Source organism: Mesocricetus auratus, unplaced genomic scaffold (genome assembly GCF_017639785.1).
Source record: "Mesocricetus auratus isolate SY011 unplaced genomic scaffold, BCM_Maur_2.0 Super-Scaffold_100004, whole genome shotgun sequence".
In the NCBI taxonomy this organism is placed as follows: domain Eukaryota; kingdom Metazoa; phylum Chordata; class Mammalia; order Rodentia; family Cricetidae; genus Mesocricetus; species Mesocricetus auratus.
The window spans coordinates 41577384-41601495 of NW_024429189.1; the positions used below are offsets into that span (position 1 = coordinate 41577384).

General features: G+C 42.7%; 1 long non-coding RNA gene and 1 other non-coding gene across 2 annotated transcripts; both read right to left on the reverse strand.

The window, feature by feature from the left end:
• Positions 1 to 4314: 4314 nt before the first annotated feature.
• On the reverse strand, positions 4315 to 4421 carry LOC121140632. The gene has a single exon (XR_005877550.1). It is a non-coding gene; the product is annotated as a U6 spliceosomal RNA (small nuclear RNA).
• A 2780-nt stretch (positions 4422 to 7201) lies between these two features.
• LOC121140387 lies at positions 7202 to 13001 on the reverse strand. Its single transcript, XR_005877197.1, has 3 exons — positions 12558 to 13001; positions 10135 to 10327; positions 7202 to 7772 (listed from the first exon to the last, which is right to left on the reverse strand). It is a non-coding gene; the product is annotated as an uncharacterized LOC121140387 (long non-coding RNA).
• Positions 13002 to 24112: the final 11111 nt, after the last annotated feature.

Genomic DNA, 24112 nt, shown 5'->3' on the forward strand with positions numbered 1-24112 from the left:
CTTTTACACTTTTTTTTTTTTGATGCAAAAGCAAAGAGTCTTTTATTGTAATTGTTTAACGAGCTAACCCCATTGCTCGGGGTTTTCAGCCATCCAATGCAGCGGATGGCTGGAGAAAAGACTTTTTTAATGAAAATTTGTAGAAGCCAGGCGTTGGTGGCACACACCTTTATCTCAGCACTCGGGAGGCAGATGTAGGCAGATTCTGTGAGTTCAAGGCCAGCCTGGTCTACAGAGTGAGTTGCAGGACAGCCTCCAAAACAAAACGGAGAAACCCTGTCTTGGAGAAAAAGAAAAGAAGATTTGGAGGAATGGAAAAAGAGGGGTAGAAGACTTGATGGAAGGGCAAGATGGAGGTGAAACCCACGTGAGTGGGAGAGGGCGTCACAGTTGTTACTTTGTCCCTACCTGGATAGCTCTGAAAAGAGTATTTCACACATTTTCAGGTAGTTGTCATGCTGACAGTGATAGTGTTCTCTATTGTGGCATACATGTACAATCTTTTTAGATCACAAAAAAAGATAACCCGAACTAGGTATTTTGAAGCATAGCTCTTTGCAAAAGCATCACTAACTACTAAGGTGAGATTCAGAAACTTCTCCAACCACACTTGAAAGAGATGCTGTTATAGACTATCTTTTTTGTTTGCTTGTTTTTCTGGACAGGGTTTCTCTGTGTAGCCCTGATTGTCTGGAACTCACTCTAGCCTCAGAGATCCAACCTGCCTCTGCTTCCTGAGTGTGGGAGTTAAAGGTGCACGCCACCACTGCCCCACTGTTACAGATTACCTCAAGATGATAGAAATTGTCTCCTGAAAGAATACTTTTTTCTTAGCTAGTGCAGATACATTCAAACCATATGCAAAGCATAATGCCTATACTTATATAATACACACATGGAGTGACTAATATAGTATAATTCACAATGGATTAATATGCTTTGGTATAGTCATTAAATAAAATTTTCAAAGTATCAAATAATCATGAATAAATCTCAAAAAAAATCTGTTTTTCTCCATCCTCATGCCTTGGCCCAGTTTCTTGTCATGTTTTCTCTTAAGATTTTTTACAAGCTATTCCTGGACAAGAAACAAAACCAGATCACCCTATTCCCCAGTAGACTAGGGCAAAAATTGGTAATAACATCAGCTACAACTCCCAAGAAAAGACAAAGAAACCAAGCTGGAGCTGTCAGGTACTCGCTGAACATCTTGAACATTTATATGGCATCATAGTCAGCAATTAGTCTTAGCTAGCTGAAAATGTCAGTGCTGTCTGGATAGTTGTGCATCTTTAACTGGGCTCTGATTTTTCTTTTTTCATCTACACCAAAGAGGCGGTTCAGAATATGTAGAACTTTGAACTAATTAAAAAAACAAACAGCTAGTTACAGAAGGGTAAGTTTTAAAGCATACCAAGTATGTGTGTGTAGATAATACTGTAATCACTGGTTTTGTCACGGTGACACAATCTAGAGTCACCTGAGAAGACAGACTCAATGAGGGATTATTTTGATCAGGTTGGCCTGTGTCTAGAGGGTCTGTCTTCATTAGGTCAGTTGATGTGGGAAGACTTAGCCCCCCTTGGATGGCACCATTCCCCAGATCTGAGCCCTGGGCTGTCTAAGAGTGGGGACAGTACACTGAGCTGTAAACATTCATTTGTCTGCGGAGGTGATGTGACAGGCTGGAGTTCCTACTAGCTTGACCTCCCCCATAGAAAGGACTATAACAGAATTCTAAATTAAAGAAACTTTTCTCCCATTAATTGCTTTTGGTTGGGGTATTTTATCACAACAACAGAGAGACACTGATAGAGAAATGCACTATAATATTCCTCAAGGGGATGACAGTTTTAAAGGGGTAAAGAAGAAAATGAGGACCATGACTTAGCAAATCAGAAGGGGTTTGTGGTCAAGCCTGACAAACCCTCTCCCACAAATTGTCCCCTTATTGTGACACATGCTGTAGCACACAAGCTCTCTCACAAACACCATGTATACATAAATGTAAAAATGGAAGAAAAATGAGATTTGAATGGATTTCCTAGGTGCTATGCTTATGTCAAGTTTTCCTTAAGTTAGGCTGAGTGTATCACCATCATTCTTCATATGTTGTCTGAAATAGTGCATAATCACTTTTACCTAAAAGAAAAAGAAAGAAAAACAACAACTTTTAAATGAGTACCTGTAAACCGAGTCAAACAAGCCTTGACTGACAGGTATAAGTCAGTGACTCAATATGACTAAGGGCTCAAGCCTTAGTCACTGGGGAATTGAACTGAAATAAGGACCATAAAAACAGGGAGTAGCTGGGAGACAGTTAATGTGGGGTTTCACATTTGTGGGCTATGGGTACCAGAGGACACCCATGGCTCATGGGTGGAAAGATTTGGATGCAGAGCTAAAAGGAAAAGGAGGCCAAGAATTTGCCATGCTAACAGACCTCTGTCCTTTTGTTCCAGACACGAACAAGTTTCTTGCCTTAAAAAAAATTCATTCTTGGTTCATTCTTGTAATCCCAACACTTGGCATGAGGCAGGAGAATCTCAAATTGAAAGCTTGCTGGACTACACAGTGAAACTGTCTCAAAATAGGAAGTGGCAAGAACTGGCTGGTTATCTCAGTGGCCAAGTGCTTGTCTAATATGTCAGAGACCCTATGTTCAGTCCCCAACCCCAATATGTAAACCCTCCATGGGATGGTGCAGTTGCCCCTGGCTGTTGTGTTTTTTCCTTATGCAAGGTCTCAAGAGTGTGCCTTTCTGACACCAATTTCAACATTCAACACTGTAAACACTTCCTCCTGAGAACGCTCTCCTCCTTAAACCTCATTTGCTTTCTGGTTTTCTCTCAGATGAATATTTCTCCATTTTAGCCACAGTATCCAATTTAACACACACACACACACACACACAATCTAGGTCAGTGAAAATGCTTTCTGTTTGTTCCTTACAACAGCCACTAACCACACACAACCATTAGTACTTGAAATATGACCAGTATGGCCAGGAGATTGACTTATTTTATTTTAATGAATATAAATTTAAATGGCTGCCTGTGGCCAAGGGCTAACATATTGAACAGTACTGCTTTGAGTCTCCGTCTTTCTCCAGCCCCTACATCTGCATACCATTCCAGACTCCGTTCCTGGGTCCTTGGACTTTCCTCTGGAAGCTCGGCATTCCTGCAACCCCAGCCATCATCTCTAAACTCAGGCCTACTTCTCTAATTATCTGCTGTCACCTGGGTTCCTGTTCCATATCCTTAGGCTCCATAAATTCCTCTTGAATGTGTCACTTAGCCTCAAACTGCAAACGTTCGAAATTGAACTCCTAACACATCAACAACAATGATACTATCATTTTTTCAGAATTCCAGGAAGGAGTCAGGTTTGACACAAGTCTCCCCAGCTTTCTCAGTAGCAGAAGCAGTGTGGTACCAGCAAGTTTTCCTGCATAATCTCTCTTAATGATTTGTTAAAAACACAAAATGTGCCGGGCATTGGTGGCGCACGCCTTTACTCCCAGCACTCAGGAGGCAGAGGCAGGCGGATCTCTGTGAGTTCGAGACCAGCCTGGACTACCAAGCGAGTTCCAGGACAGCCTCCAAAGCCACAGAGAAACCCTGTCTCGAAAAAAACCAAAAAAAAAAAAAAAACACACACACACACAAAATGTATTAACCCTATGCTGTAAGACACCACAAGACTCTTACCCTCAGGAAATGTAATCCACATAAGATGCAAAATGTAAAAGACACAGAGGTGGATGGCTTGCCTCACATTCACAGGGCCCTGTGTTCAGTTTTCTGCAACACAAAAAAATAAAACAGATCAAATGCATTGTCAAAGAACACTCTCATTCCTCCCAAACCACTGAGCGTCAGTCAGTCAGTCAACGACTTCTGGATGACATCAAAGCATGCTTTGCCCTGGCCAGCACTGTCCACTCTTGCTACGTCTGTCACGCTACTCATTTTCCTTTTCCTACTTCCAGGTCATTTGTGGATCCTATGCAAGGATATCCCCCATAATCCCCCACTGTTCCACACTGACCACTCTTACCCCTTGCCATCAGGATCCACCTCCCTAGTACCCTGTGTCCCTGGCAACTCAAGACTTTAAGCTCAGTACAAGCCTTCTTTTTTTTTTTTTTTTTTTTTCCGACAGGGTTTCTCTGTGGCTTTGGAGGCTGTCCTGGAACTCGCTTGGTAGTCCAGGCTGGTCTCGAACTCACAGAGATCCGCCTGCCTCTGCCTCCTGAGTGCTGGGAGTAAAGGCATGCGCCACCAACGCCCAGCCAGTACAAGCCTTCTTTTTTTTTTTTAACGCTTCACGAATTTGCGTGTCATCCTTGCTCAGGGGCCATGCTAATCTTCTCTGTATCGTTCCAATTTTAGTATATGTGCTGCCGAAGCGAGCACCAGTACAAGCCTTCTTATAAAGCCATCCCTGGCAGCCCTAAGTAGTTCCCACCCCTTTAACCTTCCATAGCTCTTGTAGCTCACGATTTAGCATTGTCAAATACAGCCTAATGATATGCATCGTGCTCAGGAGCAGCTTTTACCGTCCGTGTTTTTGTTTTGTTTTTCAAGACAGGGTTTCTCTATGTAGCCATGGCTGTCCTCAAACTCAAAATCTGCCTGCCTCTGCTCCCAAATGCTGGGATTAAAGGCCTGTGCTAACATTTTTTTGAACAAGGCATTAATTCCAATGAGCTATAAATTTGATATTTTAGTATTAATGGCTCAAATGTCTTATTTTAATGAGAAGAACTATTTAGTGATATTGTTTGGAAAGGAGCTAAAAAAACAAGTATTCACCACTTGAACAAACAATCCTACACTGTAAACAAAGATGAGTGATGGCCACATCTGTGATGGACTCCAAGCCCTCAGAGGCTGGGGAAGGTAGCCTGCAAGTACCATATGTCTCACTGACTCATGATAGATTCTCGGGAATGTGGAGTCATTACGTTCAGATGTGTACCTTTTAGTGAGCCGGCAGCCTCCACTGCACAGGCTCATACCCTTGGTCACAAAGATGGTCCTTGGTTTTTTTTGTTTGTTTGTTTGTTTGTTTGTTTGGGTTTTTGTTTTGTTTTGTTTTGTTTTTTCGAGACAGGGTTTCTCTGTGGCTTTGGAGGCTGTCCTGGAACTCCCTTGGTAGTCCAGGCTGGTCTCGAACTCACAGAGATCCGCCTGCCTCTGCCTCCCGAGTGCTGGGAGTAAAGGCGTGCGCCACCAACGCCCAGCTTAGATGGTCCTTGTTAAACCAAGTGGGTCACAAAACTAGAGGATATGAGCAAGGGAGGGGGAGGGACCAGCTACAGTGAGAAGACAAGGGAGTGTATGGAATGAAAGTAATTAGAATAAACTAGATACATTTATAAAATTGTCAAAGAACAAATTTAATTGATAAAAAGTTTAGGATACAGAAAAGGTTATTTTTCCATCTTGGGGTATGGAACTATAACATTATAAAAATATAATAACACTAATAAAATAAAAACAAAACTGAATAAAATAACTGACAAAGCAACATTTGTTATTATATACCATCTAATATGTAATATATACAAATGTAACACATAATAATTACATAGCTGTGTCATCTAATTTTAAGAAATTTCTATGATGTTAGACGACCCCTAACGCAAGAGTTTTGTCATCATGATGACAAGTGTCCTTAATTATGTATTTCATGAGCTGTTTTCTCAATCCAATCTAATAAAAGTATTTCTGTTTAATTTCCCTAGTCGCTATTTTTGCCTTAAGACATTTGAATCGTCTTATTTCTGCCATTCCCGTTTGGGGGTATGCTTTTCCTTCTCCACTCGACTTTGACTGTTCTGACTTCACACTCTGTGAGATAATCTTTCCACTTCATATTTCCTCTACCCTGAACTGAATAAGCCACTGATCTGCTTATGTCCCTAGTCTTCTCGTCATTTCATCCCCTCTTTGTATTGACTGACCCTCCCTCTTGTTTTGTGTAACAAGCTTACTGCATGTGCCTCCTCTTCCAAACCATTGACATAATGAATAAAATCGGTCCTACTATTGATCACTGGAACTTCGTGGCCCATCTATTCCGACCCGTTCCACACTTTGATATCAAAATCAATGTATAATCGACTTAAGTAGTTCATCCCTATGCTGTACTTAGCTAACGTTTAGATTCGTTGTTTGTCTAGTATCAGTTCATGGTACTTCATCTCAAAGTCTAAGGAACTGGTTCTTGGCTTCCTCAGCTGTTATTTATATTAGACTCTGCAATTATGTCATGACAATGAGGCAGATAAGATGAACTCATTCTGACTCTCTTTAAATTAAATCATAACTTTCTGGTGTTTTCAATTGTTGATTTCCTACAAAATCCACCAATTCTTTCTCTATAGATATTAATATTAGTAATTGTAAATCCTATACTTGGGGCAGGGGAGGGGGTATTTAGATAATGAACAATTTTTTATTATGCATACAGTATTTTTCCTGCATGTATGTCTGCAGGCCAGAAGAGGACACCAGATCTCATTATAGATGGTTGTGAGCCACCATGTGGTTGCTGGGAATTGAACTCAGGACCTTTGGAAGAGCAGTCAATGCTCTCAACCTCTGAGCCATCTCTCCAGCCCAAATGAACAATTTTTTAATGAGAGTTTTGTTTATTAAAACTGTCAAAGACATAAGATAAAACATTTCAAGACCCTTTTGTCTTTATGGAAGAATTTGAACATCTATAAAGAATCAGGAAGAAAATACTTGAATTACAATAGTGAAAACTCAGGAGTTATAATCCATAGAACTATACCTTTTTTAAAAAATGTTTTATTGTATGTAAATTATACTTTGATTTTTAAATTTTATGTGTATGAGTGTTTTGTCTGCATGTGTGCCTGGTGCTCCTGGAAGCAAAAATAGGGCAATGAGTCCTTTTGAACTAGAGCTACAGAGGGTTGTGAATTGCCACATGGATCCTTGGGATCAAACCAGGGTCCTCGGAAGAGTAACCAGTGCTCTCAACCACTGCCATCCCTCCAGCCCCTACTTTTTGTTGTTGTTGTTTGGTTTGTCAGGATAGGGTTTCTCTGTGAAACAGCCCTGGTTGCTCTGAAACTCACTTTGTAGACTAGGCTGGCCTTGAACTCAGAGATCTCCTACCCTTGCTTCCTGAGTGCTGAGATTAAAGGCATGTATCATCATGACTTGGCCAGCCCCTGTTTTTTTTTTTTTATAATGAGAGAAATAAATCAATAGATTTCTCACTCTCGAGGGCCCAGTTGAAGGGCTGGAGATGCTGCTCAGTATAGAACATCTATCTGCCCTGGGCACAATCCCTACCACTAAAAAATAAATGTAAACTGGGATAAACTACTTAAGTCAACTAAGCATTGATGTTGATATCAAAGTGTGAAGCAGTTTGGGATGGGTTAACCCTTAAAGTCCAGCCATCACGTAAGTTAAAAAGTTGACAAGTGGAAGGAAGAGTTGCTATGAGACCATCACAGGGGGCCTGGAGATGTAACTAACACACACATAGTGGCAGAGAGCATGGAACAGGTCTCTGGAGAGTATAACATTGGCTATTCATGTGGAAACCTTTAAAATTACATTTGCTTTTTTATTTACTATAGCGCATGCCCAGGTGGAACCAGGGGACAGCTTGCAATGGTTGGTGCTTTCCTTCCACAGTATGAGTCCCAGAGATCAAACGCAGGTGGTCAGGCTTGACAACAAGCACTTTTAGGCACTCAGCCACTGGCCCTGTGGAAACTACAAGAAGATAAACACATATAAGCACAAGCTCAGAAATTAGTAGCTTGAAAGTTTTTAAAAAATACATAAGGCAATGGACTGGAAAGAAGCAAAATCTCCTTAACCCTTGTTTAATATACACTAAAACCGAATGCATTAGAAGGCTGATTGAGTAAACAGAGTTCCCTGTAAACACACATACCTACATCTCCTGGAATACAACAGCGAGATAGTAGAAGAGACATGTGTGTGCATCTGCTTTGTCCCCCTGAAAGCAGAGAACCCTGTACATAGTAGGACCTCAGTAAATGTATTGGATAGATTGACATTTAACTTCTGCAGCTCAGTTACTCCTGATTTGTTTTGGTTTGGTTTTATTTGGCCTTTCTTTCCTCCTTCCTTCCTTCTTTTATTAAGATTTGTTGATTCTGTATTAAAAGTGCTGGTGTCAATGGAAGTCAGGGCACTGGCAAGCACATGGAACTGGAGCTAGTGATGGTTTCAAACTACCATGTGGGTGCTGGGAACCAAGCTTGGGTCCTCTGCAATAAATGCTCTGAACTACTGTGCCATCTCTCCAGACCTAGAATTTATTTATTTATTTATTTGTTTGTTTGTTTGTATTTATTTATGTTGTGTATTTTTTTGTTTGTTTTTCCACACTAGGTTTTTCTGTGTAGTCCTGGCTGTCCATCCTGGAACTTGCTCTTTAGGACAGGCTGGCCTCAAACTCAGAGATCCAAATGCTTCTGCCTCCCAAGTGCTAGGATTAAAGGCATGAACCAGGCCAGGTTTGAATTTGATTTAATTATTTATATAGGCGCATGTAAGCACAGGTGCCTTTGGAGGCTAGAAGAGGGCATTAGATTCCCTGGAGCTGGAGTTACAGGTGGTTGTGAGCTGCCTGATGTGGGTGCTGAGAACCGAACTCACCTCCTCTGCAAGAGCAGTTGATACTCAACCACTGAGCCATCTCTCCTGCCCTAGTAAGGCATTTTTAAAGATGTCCCTAAATTTGAGTCATCTGATATTTTCATCATGTCCAGACTGTGTCATCGGTTTTGGGTCCTGACTTATTTTTATACTCAGCAAATGTCAGTGCTTATTTTCATGGTTACATTAACCATTATGGACTTTAAGTCCACAGAACATCATTTAAGCAAAAGGGACTAAATTAAATCAGTTGAGCAAGATCATATAATTAGAGTGAGTTTTTCTGATTTGAGATACAGTTCTCACATTACTGTCTCAAAAAAGGGCAACATCAAAATCACTTCATGTTTAAAAAAAATTTATTTAAACTTAGAAAATGACAGTGCTCATTGCCCAAGTTCCTCTTGAAGCCATGAGACATTAGTCTTCTTTCTATGCATATATATTTTCTTTTGTAAAAACTGGATTATAGACATATGCTAATTTTAATTAGCTGTTAAATTCGAATATTTCATTTATACCCTCCTATAAAACAAACATCTCTGGCATCACTTTTAATGCTTGTATAAATTTCATGGCATAGATATGTTATTTAATATACTTATAGCTAACCATTTGTCCAGATCTGTGCAAACTTCCAAAAGTCTAAGGTTAAATGCCTTTAGGTATACTTCTAGGTTTCTTTCATTCTTTTTTCTGCTTATTGCTTGATTCTGTGTTTTGAAATTAGGCCTCCCTGTATATGCCAGACTTACTTTGAACTCGCTGTGTAGCTCTTGACAACCTACACTCACAACCCTTCTGCCTCAGCCTCCCTAACACACCTGGCTACCAACTCTATTTTTACTTTTATTTCTGGCCAATTTGATGTCATCACAAAATCAATGTACCCCTACCTCCTTTTTTGTTGACTTTGACTACAAAGTAAATGAGGGCATTTTTACAAGGTTAGGACCTTTTGTGTGATATTCTTTATTAAATTTTATTTCATTGTATTTTATGTGTATGAGTGTTTTGCTGCATGTATGTTTGGCCACCACCTGTGTGCCTGGTACCCGCAGAAATTAGAAGAGGGCATCAGATCTCCTGGAATTGGAATTATAGACAGTTGCGAGCTACCTCATAGCCTGGGTAATGAGGAGCCATCTCTCCAGTCCCCATCATTTTCTTCTTGAAGTGGCATTAAATTTTCTCTCTCAATGATGTCTTCATATTTGAAGGTGTGGCACTAGAGACATTTGTTTTTTGGTCTGTGGAGGAGTTTTGGGGGGTTGGTTGTTTGGATTTAAGGTTACTCTGGTTATTAGCAGTTTTTTTTTCTTTTTACATTTTTATTTGTTTTGTTGCAGGGGCATGCAGACTCAAAGGACAATGTGTGGGAGTTGGTTCTCTCCTACCATGTGAGTCTAGGTATCAAACCCAGGTCATTGCACTCGGCTACACGCACCTTTAGCTCCTAAGCCATCCCAACAGTGCCTTGCTTTGGTTTTAGTGTGGAGCTCAGTTCTGAATCTCAGTCCCCTCAGGACAACCACTGAGCCCTCAGGTCCTGCAGGGCAGCAGCAAGGCCATGGTCCACTGGTGCTTTCTTCTCTCTCTCCTCTCTAACGAAGCAAAGTCCTGCTCACCACAGCTCCAAGCTTTAGCAAAGAAGAAAAATGACAAATTCAAAAGCTCACTGTCTTGACAGATCCAGGCTGCATCTGACCCCCAAAGAAACACATGCCAAAGGTAGTAATAACTCTTTGTTTTTGTTTTGTGTGTGTGTGTGTTTTGTTTGTTTGGTTGGTTGGTTTTGTGTTTTCGAGACAGGGTTTCTCTGTGACTTTGGAGGCTGTCCTGGAACTAGCTCTTGTAGACCACGCTGGTCTTGAACTCACAGAGATCCGTCTACCTCTGCCTCCCCAGCGCTGGGATTAAAGATGTGCACCACCACCACCTGGCAACTCTTCCTTTTAAAAAGCCCATCTTTTCTACAGTTAGCTCCAAACCTTTATAATAGCCTTGGTCTTGGTGCTGTGGTAAATAAGGATTCCCAGCCCACTGGCTGTGAGCTTCCTGACCATCCAGACCTGCTTTCAGAGCAAGGAATTGGTTCCAGAGCTCTCAAGCCCAGCTTGGGGAAGTCAAGATGTCTCTACCCGTTTCTTCTCCTCTTCACTTCCGTTTTAGGACATTTAAAATAATGACAACTTGAGGATAGATGTCAAGACTGAAAATTAACAGAAAGATTCAAAAGAAAGATTCCTCTTATCTACTTGTTAATTTTTGATTTTTCGATACAGGTTTCTCTGTGTAGCCCTGGCTGTCCTGGAACACCTGCCTCTGCCTCCTGAGTGCTGGAATTAAAGGTGTGCACCACCAACACCCAGCTTGATTCCTCTTTAAAAAAAAATGTTTAACACCAAAAGCTTTGCATTAAATACAAGAAAAAGGAAACTAGAGGCAAAAGAAAAGCCTGGATTAGAAACTGTATAATCTGTTCCCTATTGCTGTGACAAACACTGTAACATGAGTTCTAATGGGTCTTAATAAAAGCCCAGAGTCAAATATTAGGGGTGGAAGCTGAAAGATGAGAGAAGCAGAGAGCCAGCAACTAGAGTTCTTACATCTACAAAATCCTCAGACTGAAAAGTGACTGAGCTCCTGTCTCCTCCTGCCTACATTCCTGTCTCTGCCCAGCCATCTCACTTCCTGTCTATCTTTACAGACCTCTATGGTTAGCTGGTGGCTAGCCCTGCCTCTGATCTTTAGGCAAGCTGCGTTTGTACAAACAAGGTATCACCACAAAACACCATTAGCAAAAGCAGCTTGAGGGGGGGGTAAAGGGTTGTCTCCTCACACAGCTCACATCATGAAGGAAGTCAGGGCAGGGACTTGGAGGCAAACTGAAGCAGGAGCCATGAAGGAACACTGCTTATTAGCCTGCTCAGTTTGCTCTCTTCTACACCCCATTGCCTCCTGACCAGAGATGGCTCTGCCCACAGTGAGCCTGCACTTTCCACATCAGTCTAGAAAATGCCCCCCGAGATGTACCTTCAGACCAATCCTGATGATCCTAACTTGTGTTAAGTTGAGCCAAAAAACCCAGAAAGAGTAAATGTAATTTGCTTCTTTATATAATTTGATAAGAATTTGGAGCTGGGGGGATGGCTCAGTGGGTTCAGTGCTTACTGTGTAAGTATGAGGGCCTGAGTTCAGATGCCCGGCACCCCCATAAAAGCTGGTGTGGTGGTGTGCATGCAACCCCAGCACCACAGAAACAACTGGTTCCAGGACTTGCTGGCCAGTTAGTCTAGTCCAAACAGTAAGCTCCAGATTCAGGGAGAGGGCCTGTCTCAAAAACTGAGGCGGACAGTGACTGAGCAAGACCCTAGCCTCTGACCTCCTCATGCAAGGGCACACAGACATATGCCTCCATCACACACAATTTAAGAAGAAATACAAATTGGCCAAAACTGTATACATTGATGGTTTACAACTTGGTGTTTTGAAATATGTACATATCATGAAATGATAAATTAAGAAAATTAACATATGCATTACTTTATAAACTTATCTTTTCCCTTTTTTAATTAATTGAGGACACTTAAAATATTAGGACTTAGGGCTGGCAATATGGCTCGGTGGGCTTGTCGGTAAGACTAATTAATGAGCTAAGTACCCACATAGTGGAAGGGGTTAACAGACCCCACACACACACACACACAGGACCCACAGGGTGGAAGTAAACTAATATCCCCCACACACAAGCACAATTAGTTTTTTAACATAATAAAATGTTTAAATCTACTGTGTTAGCAGTTTTCAAGCATACAGTCCACTGTTAGTAATTACAATCATCATGCTGTACAGTGAATCTGCACTTACCCCATCTAATCAAAACTCTGCATCCTTTGGCCAGCATCTCCCCACTTCTTCCTGGCTCAGCCCCTAGTAACCACCATTGCACCCTTCCTATACGACCAGCCTCCTTAATTGCATATATGTGAGGTCACATAGTAGTTATCTTTCTATGCCTGGCTTGTTTCACTTAGCATAATGTCCTAGAAGTGGGTCTAATTTCTAAAGCTACAAATTAGAAACAACTCAACATTCTTCCAGAAAACCCAGGCCACACCACTGATTACAGAAGGCTCCAGCCCAGATCTGGCTCAATGATACTGTATTACAGAAGCATTTTCTTGAGCACTTATAAACTGCCTGCATTTTAGAGTTCCTTTGTCGGCGACCTTACTTTGCCATCCAGTTTCAATATTAATGCAGCATGGAAGGAGAGAAGGAGGGATGCTCCTGTTCAAGCTGAAGCTGGGCTCTGGGCCAGGACCCAGAATGCGTCTGGGCATGTCTAAAGGGCTTGCCAGGAGTCTCTCTGCGGGAGGGATTGAGGAGGCTCACAGAAAATAACATCCTAAGGCAGTGGGTGTGGGGCTACATCACAGTTTTCAGAGTCACCAGGGAAACTTAGAAAAACAACAGCTTCCTGCGCAAGTATATCCCTCCTTCCAGAAAACTCTCTCTTGTTCTCAGACTCTCTCATTCCTAACCGTCCCACCCCCTAGGTGCACAGTAGCAATAGTACCCACAGTAGTTAGTATCAGACTCGGCCCTTAGACCGTGTACACATCAGGCCTCACAGGCGGGCTAAAAGCTCCAGAAAAAAATAGGCTTCTCTCCCTAAAAGCTCTCCAGGCTCTAATGGAGCAAGCCTGCTGAGTGAATATCGTTTAGTTCTGCAGAGGCTGCCTCTATCAGGACTTCTTAATGTGACCACAGACCCTGGGCGGTTCAAGACTAGGCACAGGAATCCATGAACCCCTAAATGGCACGCTGTTTCCTTCTCTGTTGCGTTTCATCGGGTTATAAAGAGGGTGTGACTCTCCAGCTGCCCTAGCAACTGCCAAAAAACATTAGTGAATGGATTTTTGTAAGATCATGAAAATGTTACTGTGGCAAGTATTAGCCAAGCAATGCTGCTGTTTCAATTAATTTGATTTTTTTTCACTTTGACCTGGCAAGACATTAGTTACATGAAAACTATGAAACTCTCCCCTGTGCTTCAAACTTAGTTGAAATGCTTCTACCTAACCCAAACCCACTGCTTCCTCTTCGAAGTCTCCCTACTCCTTGCGACACCTAACCTTTACCTGGTGTTTTAGATATGAATGCACATGTCCTGTCTCATAATTATAGCCTCTGAGAGTGGGAAGTGTGTCTTGCACATCTTCCTTCTACTCACAGTTTCCAGAGTAATACACGTACCTCATTATCAGATGAAGGAGCAAATACATTGTAAGTCTATTAGAGTTGCCAGGCCTTTATGAGAAAAAAAAAAAAAAAACTAGCTCTGTTCCTACGCCCATTGTACCTTTAAAATACATTCCTTTTAATTGGTAGTGTCTTACTCTATTAATTTACCTAGTTAGTTATCACCCATTGTTTGCCTGTATTTTCTGTTTACTTGGGTGTGAACCTCTCAGGGGTCCAGACTATATATAAATCTTCACACCTTTTGTGAGGGACACATGGAGCCGACCATGTTGCATCCTGGTGTATGTGTGTCTCACAGCATGGACACACCTCGGGGGCATGTTTCATAAAAGACAGAGCTATATGGGACAGAGACTGGGAGAGATGGGAGAGAGACTAAAACACAGCTGTTAAGATAAGAATTAAGCAAAAGAGTCAAATCATCAGACTCTGGAGTTCTGTTCAGAAAGGGAAACAAGCCAAAGGGAGAGGCCTGAACCTGTCTGTAGGAGAAAGTAAACATGAAGGCGGCCCAGCTTGAGAGGTGGGTGTGACTTGGCAGCAGAATTAGGGTTTTGGAATTGGCACCACTGCAGGCTAGGCAGGAGGTGCCAGGTAGCTTGAGGTTTTGTCATTGTTGTTTTGTTTTAACCCTATCACCCTATTTGGTCTATTCCAGATTTGTGTCAGAAACTTCTGATTGCAATCATTATCTGCAACAGGAAAAAGAAATCACATCAGTGAGATTGATTTTAGTAGACTGTTTTCAAAATCCAACAGGAGTAGATGAAGGTGCCTTACTGGTTCCCAGAGGCACTCAGAGAGACCTAGCAACTTTCTCCTTTTTCTCCTCTTCAGTTTAATTCTATGTTGACTGGTTTATTCAGCCCCCCCCCACACACATGTCAATGCACACTCAGCTCCATACAGTGTCTCCAGTGATTGTGTGATTTGTTGAGCATTTCAGTTTAGTGACTGAAGTGTGTTACACAATGACCTTAATGGAGATGTTAATTAACCTGGACAGAGTCCCCACTGTCAGACCAACTATTCCATGGTCAAGGATCAAACTAGGGAGAGCAAAGTTTCAAAAGTTGAAGTCAAAGCCGGGCGTTGGTGGCACACACCTTTAATCCCAGCACTCCAGAGGCAGAGGCAGTCGGATCTCTGTCAGTTCGAGGCAGCCTGGTCTGCAGAGCGAGTTCCATGACAGCTTCCAAAACAATACATAGAAACCCTGTCTGGAGCCACAAAGAAACGCTGTCTCGAAAAACCAAAAAAAAAAAAAAAGAAACCCTGTCTGGAAAAAAAAAAGTTGAAGTCAAGCTCTTTGTTAGCTACCCATAGAGTAGTGTTGGGGGATGTCCTTCTGTATATATGTTTCTCTTATTGACTGATGAGTAAAACACTTGTTTGGTCAATAGAGAGGGCGTGGGAAGAGATGCCATGTAGCTGAGAAAGGAGTGGTCTGGGAATTCTCTGGTAAGCCAAGACCACATGAAAATACATAGATTAGTAGTTATGGGCTAATAATTAAGAGAGAACTAGCCAATAAGAAGCCCTAGACATCAGCCAACAGTTTTATAATTAATATGTCTCTGTGCTCATTTGGAGCTGAAGCAGCAGGACCAGGCTGACAAAGAAACTCCAGCAACAGAATAGATTCTATATAAACCCACCCAGACAGCAGCCTTGGGGCCCAGGTGTAAATTAGGGTCTAATGCAGCTAGAGAAATTAATATCACATTATTCATTTATCTTATCACACGTTTAAAGTATTCATCTGTCATTTTAAAAGCTTATATTAAGTTCCTTTGTGTGGCTCCCATCATTAAACCAAACAAAGATCCCGTCCTAGGAAGTTTACATACTAATGGGAAAGAGTCCTAGACACCAAGTGTCAATTCTTGGAATAGTTTGTATCTACTCTAAGGCTGAATCTTTGGAAGTTAGTATCATTCTGTCCCTGGATTTTCATCTCTGGACCCAAAATGACATTTGTCCCATCCCTGGAATGTTGGGAAAAATCTCTGTATCACTGGGCTTCAGCTCCACCTAACCCTTCCCCCATGTAAACGTGTGCATGTGCTAACAGTATGTGTCTCCTCACCTCAGCCTTGGGTTCCTAGGTTCAGACCATTAGCGAATCTCTGGTCATTGGGAAAGTCATCCAAACAGAGACTGGAAAAGTGTGTAAAGGGACTGAGTTCTCAGCCCAGGAAACACAGAAAAACTAAGGGGCTTCTCAGTATCACACAGGAAGCCTAGAGGTATGTGTTGACCCCCTTCCTCTCAGCCTAGTGTGTTTCTATCATATATTCATGCCCCACCCACCCACACCCAGACACATGATTTACTATTTGGGATGTAACAGGTCAAAAGAGCAGGACCAGGGCCAGGGCCAGGGGAACCCATGCTTGAAAATAACAAAAGAAGGACCAAATATCTGTTTCTACTGAAATCCACCTTGGACTCTGTATTGGAGCTCCTTGATATGACATCACCCCTACCACCTCAAATGAGACTAAAGCAATGCGTACTTGCTGGTGTGTTGTCCTGTGGAATCTTCAGTGGTTACAAGCCAAGCCACAATTACATTAAATTAAAACCAGGGAACAATGTTCCATGAATGAATCTGCCTTTATGCTTTTAGATTTTTTTTTCTCACTTTACTAGGATGACCCAGCTTTGAAAGGTTCCAATATTGTCACATTGGGACTGATCTAAGAGGCAAGAACTTTCCCAGATGTCACTTACTGCTACTGGAGACCATTGGCCTGAGCCGATGGTGCTGATGAGTATGGGACACAGACAATGGAACCCATGAATTTGTTCTTGTCTCTATTGACATTTCCTCAAAACAACAAACTACCAAACCTAAAGTTTCATTCGAAAGCACCGTATGCGTCAGTCACCTATACACATTGAGTACTCTGAACGGTCCTCACCAGCTAGTTAATTGGCAGTTAACCAGTGTTTCCCATCACAGTTAACTTCTTCACATACCAGTTTTATGACTTAGGACAAGACGGCTCTTCTGAGCCTTGCACTCTCCACTCCTGAAGGAGAAATGGTAATACCTGCCCTAGTTACATCTCCAGGTTGAGAAAATTATGAGATCAAACACAGGGAAAAAAATTTAAACATGGTATTGCTATGCAGCCCTGGCTGTCCTGGAACTCACTCTGTAGACCAAGCTGGCCTCAAAGTCAGAGATCCACAGGACTCTGTCTCCTGAGTGCTGGGATTAAATGCTTGCACCACCACCACCCAGGAAAAAATTCAATTTTTTTTAGGTTTGTTTTATGTTTGTGGGTATTTTGCCTCTATGTGTGTTTATGCACTACATGTGTGCCTGGTGTGAAGGGATGTCAGAAGCAGGATGTCAGAGCCCTTGAAACTGGGGTGATAGGTGGATGTGAGCAACCATGTGCGTGCTGGAAGCTAAACTCAGCTCTTCTGCAAGAACAGGTGCTCTTAACCACTGAGTGATCCCTTCTGTGGGAACACCAGACCTTGAACAGAGACCCACTTCCCCTTCTGCCTGGGAGTAGGCAGCTGTAAGACAATGTTTAGTAAAAACATGTTTACTAAAAACGATACAATAAGTTCCTGGAAAAGGCCTTCCCACGGAAACCGCCCTGACCTCGACCTTGTCCAAAGACTAACCGCACCTTCAAAAACCCACACATATCCACCTCTGGTGTCAGAGAGCAGAACCAGCCAGGGTAGAGGAGAGAGCAGAAGCTTCTCTGGTGGGAGCTTTTCTTAGGAGGTTTTCTTGAACCTTTTTGGAGCCTGTTTAAAGTTTTCTTTATATCGTTGAACGAGTCTCTGTGTTGTCAATCCCCGACACCCTCCGCACGTTCTCGGACACAGGCCGCGCAGCAGACGTGACAATTGGAGGTCCCACCGAGATCGTGAAAGCGAGGTAAGTGGACGGGGTTAAGAAACTATGGGGAATAGTTCCGGGAAGCTAGAATCATTACAGTATCAACTAAAAAAGTTACTTAAAGAACATGGGACTGCAGTCAAGTCTAAAACCCTAGAAGGCTTTCTAAAATCCATCGAACGAGCCAGTCCATGGTTCATTACTGGGGGAAGCTTAAATATTCCAGATTGGGAGGAGGTTCGCCGTGATCTTCATAGACTTTTACGAAAAGAGGGATCTGAGTCCTTGCCCCCTACGACATTCTCCTTATGGAGATTAGTGAGGGGAGCACTTTTGACAGATAAGGTTCGTCACCGCCAGGTAGTTCAGGACACAAAAGAGGCTTTTTTAGAGTTACAAGAGACTGAGACTCAAGCCTCCTTGAGTTCAGGGGCAGAGAGTGATGATGAAGAGACCGTGACTGAAACTAGAGGCTCCATTGTTAGTGAGGATGAGGAGGAGTCTCTTAGTAACAACAAAAAAACGGGTAGACATCTCCGGGCGCGACCCAAAAAGAAGGACTCCGGTCAGAATCGGTTATATCCTTCTCTATCAGACCTAGAAAATGGAAGTAGCTCAGACTCAGACTCGTCACAGTCTGAAAAGGAACGGTTACTTGCTGAGATCGCGGCCCTTAAAAAAGAACTAAAAAAGATTCTAATTAAGGAAAGACAGGACAGGGAGAGAAACCCTTCCCCATACTCTGAAAAAAGGGACTCCTCCTATGAGATAACCCAGTCCTTCTCGGACCTGGAGGGAAGACCCAGAGGAGGGGTCCAATGCTGCCCGGTGGTGGCCCCAGTAATGGAAGTTCCAGATCCGAACAATTCTGGACAGGTCATTTGGCGTCATAACCCTTTAAATTTTAAGGATATAAGACAACTTAAAGAGGCAACTTTAAATTATGGAGCACAGGCTCCCTTTACACTTTCCTTAATGGAATCTTTTGCGTCTCTTAATTTGACACCTGGCGATTGGCAGCAGCTTTGCAGAGCAGCTCTGTCGGGGGGAGATTATTTGATTTGGAGAGGTGAGTTTCAGGAAAGATGCAGCCAGACAGCCCAAACAAATGCACAGGCCGGACAGCCCCACAGAAACGTGGAGATGCTTACCGGGAGTGGTCAATACGCCACCATTCAGCAACAAATGCAATATGACATCGCAGTCTATGCCCAAGTGGCAGCAGCGGCCCAAGGGGCTTGGAAAGCATTGCCTTCCAAGGAAGGAGGGGATCATCTGTCCAAAGTCCTTCAAGGACCTTCCAAACCTTTTCAAGACTTCGTAGACCGTCTCAGTCAGGTAGCAGAAAGAATATTTGGGGGCATTGGGCCTGCGATGCCAGTCATCAAGCAGATGGTATTTGAAAATGCAAATAAATATTGTAAGGAAGCCCTTTGCCCCTATCGCAATAAAAGTCTAAATGACTATATCCGGATCTGTAGGGACATTGATGGGAACTTCAACCAGGGCCAAGTGTTAACTGCTGCTATTCGGCCCCAAGTGGGGAAAGAAAGACCTACCCTGGGAGGGAGAAAAACATGTTTCAGCTGTGGTAGAGAGGGACACTTCCGTAGAGAGTGCCCTCAAAATAGTACTACGGATCTCAAGAGACCTGGTTTATGCCCCCGTTGCCGAAGGGGATATCATTGGGCCAAAGACTGCTACTCTAAAACTGACCGGGAGGGAAATTTCCTTCCTGCTAATAATAATCAGGGAAACGGGAGGAGGGCCCCGCCCCAGGGCCCCAAAACCAATGTGTACGGGGCAATGACCCCTGCTCCGGGCAGTGGCAGGACTCATTTTCTCCCCCAGAGCAACCCCTTCATATCTCAGACCTCCTTAGAGCCACCTCGGGGAGTGCAGGATTGGACCTCGCTCCCTCTGCCCGGGCAATCCTAACACCGGAAATGGGGATCCAGGCCCTCCCTACTGGGGTGCATGGGCCATTGCCCCCAGGCACGGTCAGACTACTCTTGGGACGGTCCAGTACTATTCTTCGAGGCCAGGCTGGACTGACAGCCTCAAACAATACAGAGAAACCCTGACTCAAAAAAAATTTTTTTGGTAACAGTAAAGAGGTACTGGTATTAAGTAAAGAAAAAGAAAACGACGAAGGTACATGGAATAAAAAATTTTGTTTACATTTAAATTCTATTTTGTGAGTCATCTCTAAAAACTTTTGGCCAAAAGCCTGGCCTCTCCACCTTGCATCTACAGAGTTACAAGGAGTAGGTACAGCTGTACCCCATGACTATAGCTCAAATGGAGGAATGATAAAAAACATACAAGACTTTTTAACCCTTTTAGTTCAAGGATTGGCTGGAGTTGTTCTTTTACATAGATTTCAATTAAGGGAGCTTCATTGCAACAGACTAATCATGACCTAGGGAAAAAGGATGACTGAAAGATGCATGTATGTTCTGAATGTATGGTGTGGCCACACCGGTATGTATGAAATGTGATTGTGAATGCGTGAGTGTGAACTGCTTATATGATTAAAAGGATACTTAAATCCCTTCAAAAATAGCTAAGAAGCTACCTAGATTGCTTTAAATATAGATAAAAGGAACATCCAGCCAGTCTGTTAATGTTTTTACAGAAAAATTTAAGATGCAAATGAGGCCTTGTCAGCTAGTGAGAGCTCTACAGGTTAGATTGGGAAAGACTGCTCACATACTTCAATAATTTTCAAAAGTTATTTGGACACAGTATAGTTTACAATCTTTGAGTGACTTTCAAAAGTTTTTGGGAAATATTCAAAGGATATGTCCTTTTTAATGGGCATCTACAAATAATCTAAATAGTAAGCCCAATTTACCTAGATAGTTAAACAAGGAGGGTAGACAAATCCTTCTACTGTTATGGTCCAGCTTCAACAGTTCAAAAAAATTTTTTTAGAAAATAAAAAAGGGGGAATGATGTCCCCAGTCCCCACATCACTCACCAAATAATACACTCCTCATTTAAAAATTTTATAATGTAAATGCCAGTGAGCTTCAGACAGATTCTGGCATGATGGAACTTGAGCAACCATTGCTCAGGTCAAATGGAGACATCCATGCACTAGACAGTGGAGAAGACCCTAATTTGGGGTCGAGGGCATGTTTGTGTTTTCTTGCAGGAAAAGAATAAAGCTTCGGCAGCTGTCAGACCATTTAGTGAGATGCATGGAGCAGAGAAAAACTGGACCTGAGACCATGGGAGCCTACCTAAGCCAGTTTGAGTGAGATCTCCTAAATCAGTGTTCTTGACCCTTGATGTCATCGAATCTAGAGCCCAAGAAAGAAAGAAAACAGTCGGTTCGAGATTTCCAGTTTCTCAACAGACCTGCTGCATCAACCTTCCGGACCCATGAGTTTTCATCGTAAAGCCAACAGAGAAAAAAGGACCCATTTAAAGCATTTGGACATTGGTATGGACTATGATGAGTGGCAAAAGCCTCTTTTCAGTATTTGAACAGGACATGGTCACTTGAAATATCAGACTTAATGGTTCCTGTTTCTGGAATCACGACTAGGCCAGTGTATTTTTCTGGAGAAATGCAACTTGTCCTAATGTGACAACTATTGTTCATATTTTTCATAATGCTACATGTGTAACATCAATGATTGTGCCCAATGTATCTGTGCAAGTGCACTTTCTAAAAGCTTTCCTGAGCAGATCTTGAAACGATTGTAAACTTTATCAAATTGTAAATGTAAATCACATGCGGGTTACCCTTGTAACAGATGAAGGCTGGTAGAATGTTATGGCCCAGATCTGGTGATGGGTATGGTGATGGAGAGGCGCTATGTCAATGGGGGTCCTGAAAATGGTGGCAGTGGCGGTAGGCATTCTGGCTTTATGCTGAGCTCAAACGTGCCTTGTTCCAGAGACAAGAGATCCGTAACCAAGTATTGCTTAGCTTAGCCCATGGCAATCCCGATAACCATGAAGGTTGGTTACAGATGATTTAAGGTTGGGGTGTCTCCGACGACGGGCAACCTGTGGGGAAGACCCCTCCCACCTAAGACAGGGGTTCAAGGTCCCCCAAAGACGGGAAAGGGAGGGTGACCCTACTTGACCTAAGCCAGGAGTGCCTCATTTGAAAATAAAAAGGGGTGAATTGTGGGAACACCAGACCTTGAGCAGAGACCCACTTCCCCTTCTGCCTGGGAGTAGGCAGCTGTAAGACAATGTTTAGTAAAAACATGTTTACTAAAAACGATACAATAAGTTCCTGGAAAAGGCCTTCCCACGGAAACCGCCCTGACCTCGACCTTGTCCAAAGACTAACCGCACCTTCAAAAACCCACACACATCCACCTCTGGGGTCAGAGCAGAACCAGCCAGGGGAGAGGAGAGAGCAGAAGCTTCTCTGGTGGGAGCTTTTCTTAGGAGGTTTTCTTGAACCTTTTTGGAGCCTGTTTAAAGTTTCTTTATATCGTTGAACGAGTCTCTGTGTTGTCAATCCCCGACACCCTCCGCACGTTCTCGGACACAGGCCGCGCAGCAGACGTGACACCCTTCAGCCTGAAGCATTAGAACACACGTGAATCTCAGCACTTGGCAGGCAGATACAGGTGAATGTCTATGAGTTCAAGACCAGCCTGGTCTACAGCTTGAGTTCCCAGACAGCCAGGGATGCACAGAGAAACCCTATCTCAAAATAAAAAATTGAAAATTTTCTTAATTAAGTTCAGTCTTAAATAATATTATGAACTCCACTTCTTTGTTATACAATTGTTTTACATAGTACATGGGTGTGTGTGTGTGTGTGCACGTGTGCGTGTGTTTTACCTGCATGTATATGTATGCACCAGGTCAGAAGAGGGCATAGGACCCCCAGAACTGGAGTTACAGATGGCTATGAATCAAACTCAGGTCCTCTGTAGAAGTAACAAGTGCTCTACCCACCCAGTCCTGTCTCCAGCCCCACTAACATCAACATTTTAAAGTTCAAGGAGACAAAACGCATTCCAGTAGTTATAATCATGTGAATGAAAATATTCTTGCCTGCCTCTGCCTCTTGATTAAAGGCATGAGCCATCACCGCCTGGCTGAAATTCTTCTTTTTTAAATATACAATTTATTTTCCTTACCACCAATAAAGGTTATAAAGAAGAAAAGTGTGACGCAGTGGCATGGCGTGTCTTTTTATATACTTTGGGGAAAAGGTAAGATGCTATTGCTCTGCAGTTGAGTCCTGTAACAGAACTCCAATCTAAGTTTTCCTTGGTATCAGTTCCCATCCTTCAAAGGACTCACTCACTGCAGATGAGAAAGATCAAATTCCTTCAGACCCTGGACTTTTATTTCCCTCTGTGGAAATTTTTACCACTTGCATGAAAACCTCTGCAGAGATAAGCAAAGCCTGTCTTTCAGTCACTTTGATTCACAATCAGTTCCACACATGTGGCTGCCTAGACAAGTTGGCTGATGGGTAGATATTAGCATGCACAGGACCCAAAGACAGATACCCTGACAGGACACTAATTCTTAACCCACATCTGCCAAACCCCAGCGCATAATGACCATTATTTGCTCTATTTACAAAACTGCACCCTGTTCTCTGCTGCCCTTGGATGTTAGAAACAATGAACATACTGTAACAAGCATTAGGGAACAACAACTAATATCTTACACTAATTAAAAATGAGAACTAATAAATTAGCCTTATTGCCAGGTCACCAGGAAAGGGCAAAGTCCTCTGGCCAGACCAGGGTAAAATACAAAGATGATCTTGTATCTTTTTATTTATCTTTTTTATCTTGCTTTTGTTTTTTGAGATAGGGTCTCTCCTGTAGTCCTTGCTATCCTAATACTAATTCACCATCTAGACCAAGCTGGCCTGAAACTGACAAAAAACTCCATGCCTCTGCCTCCCAAGTGCTGGGACTAAAGGCATCCACCATCACACCTGGCTCTTGTATGCTTTTCTAAGTAGTTCAAGACATAGGAGGGTAAAGAAAGCAGAGAACAGCAGGCTGGAGGAAGAGCAAATGACTCCCCAGTCAGGCCCACGGAAAGTTCCTGAATGAAGGAACAGGCTGCTATTACTGGATGACCTCAGCTGACAGGTCATAGGACATAGAGCCTAAACTTCATAGGCAAATAGCTCTAAATAGTGTCACGTCTGCTTCTCGGCCTGTGTCCGAGAACGTGCGGAGGGTGTCGGGGATTGACAACACAGAGACTCGTTCAACGATATAAAGAAACTTTAAACAGGCTCCAAAAAGGTTCAAGAAAACCTCCTAAGAAAGGC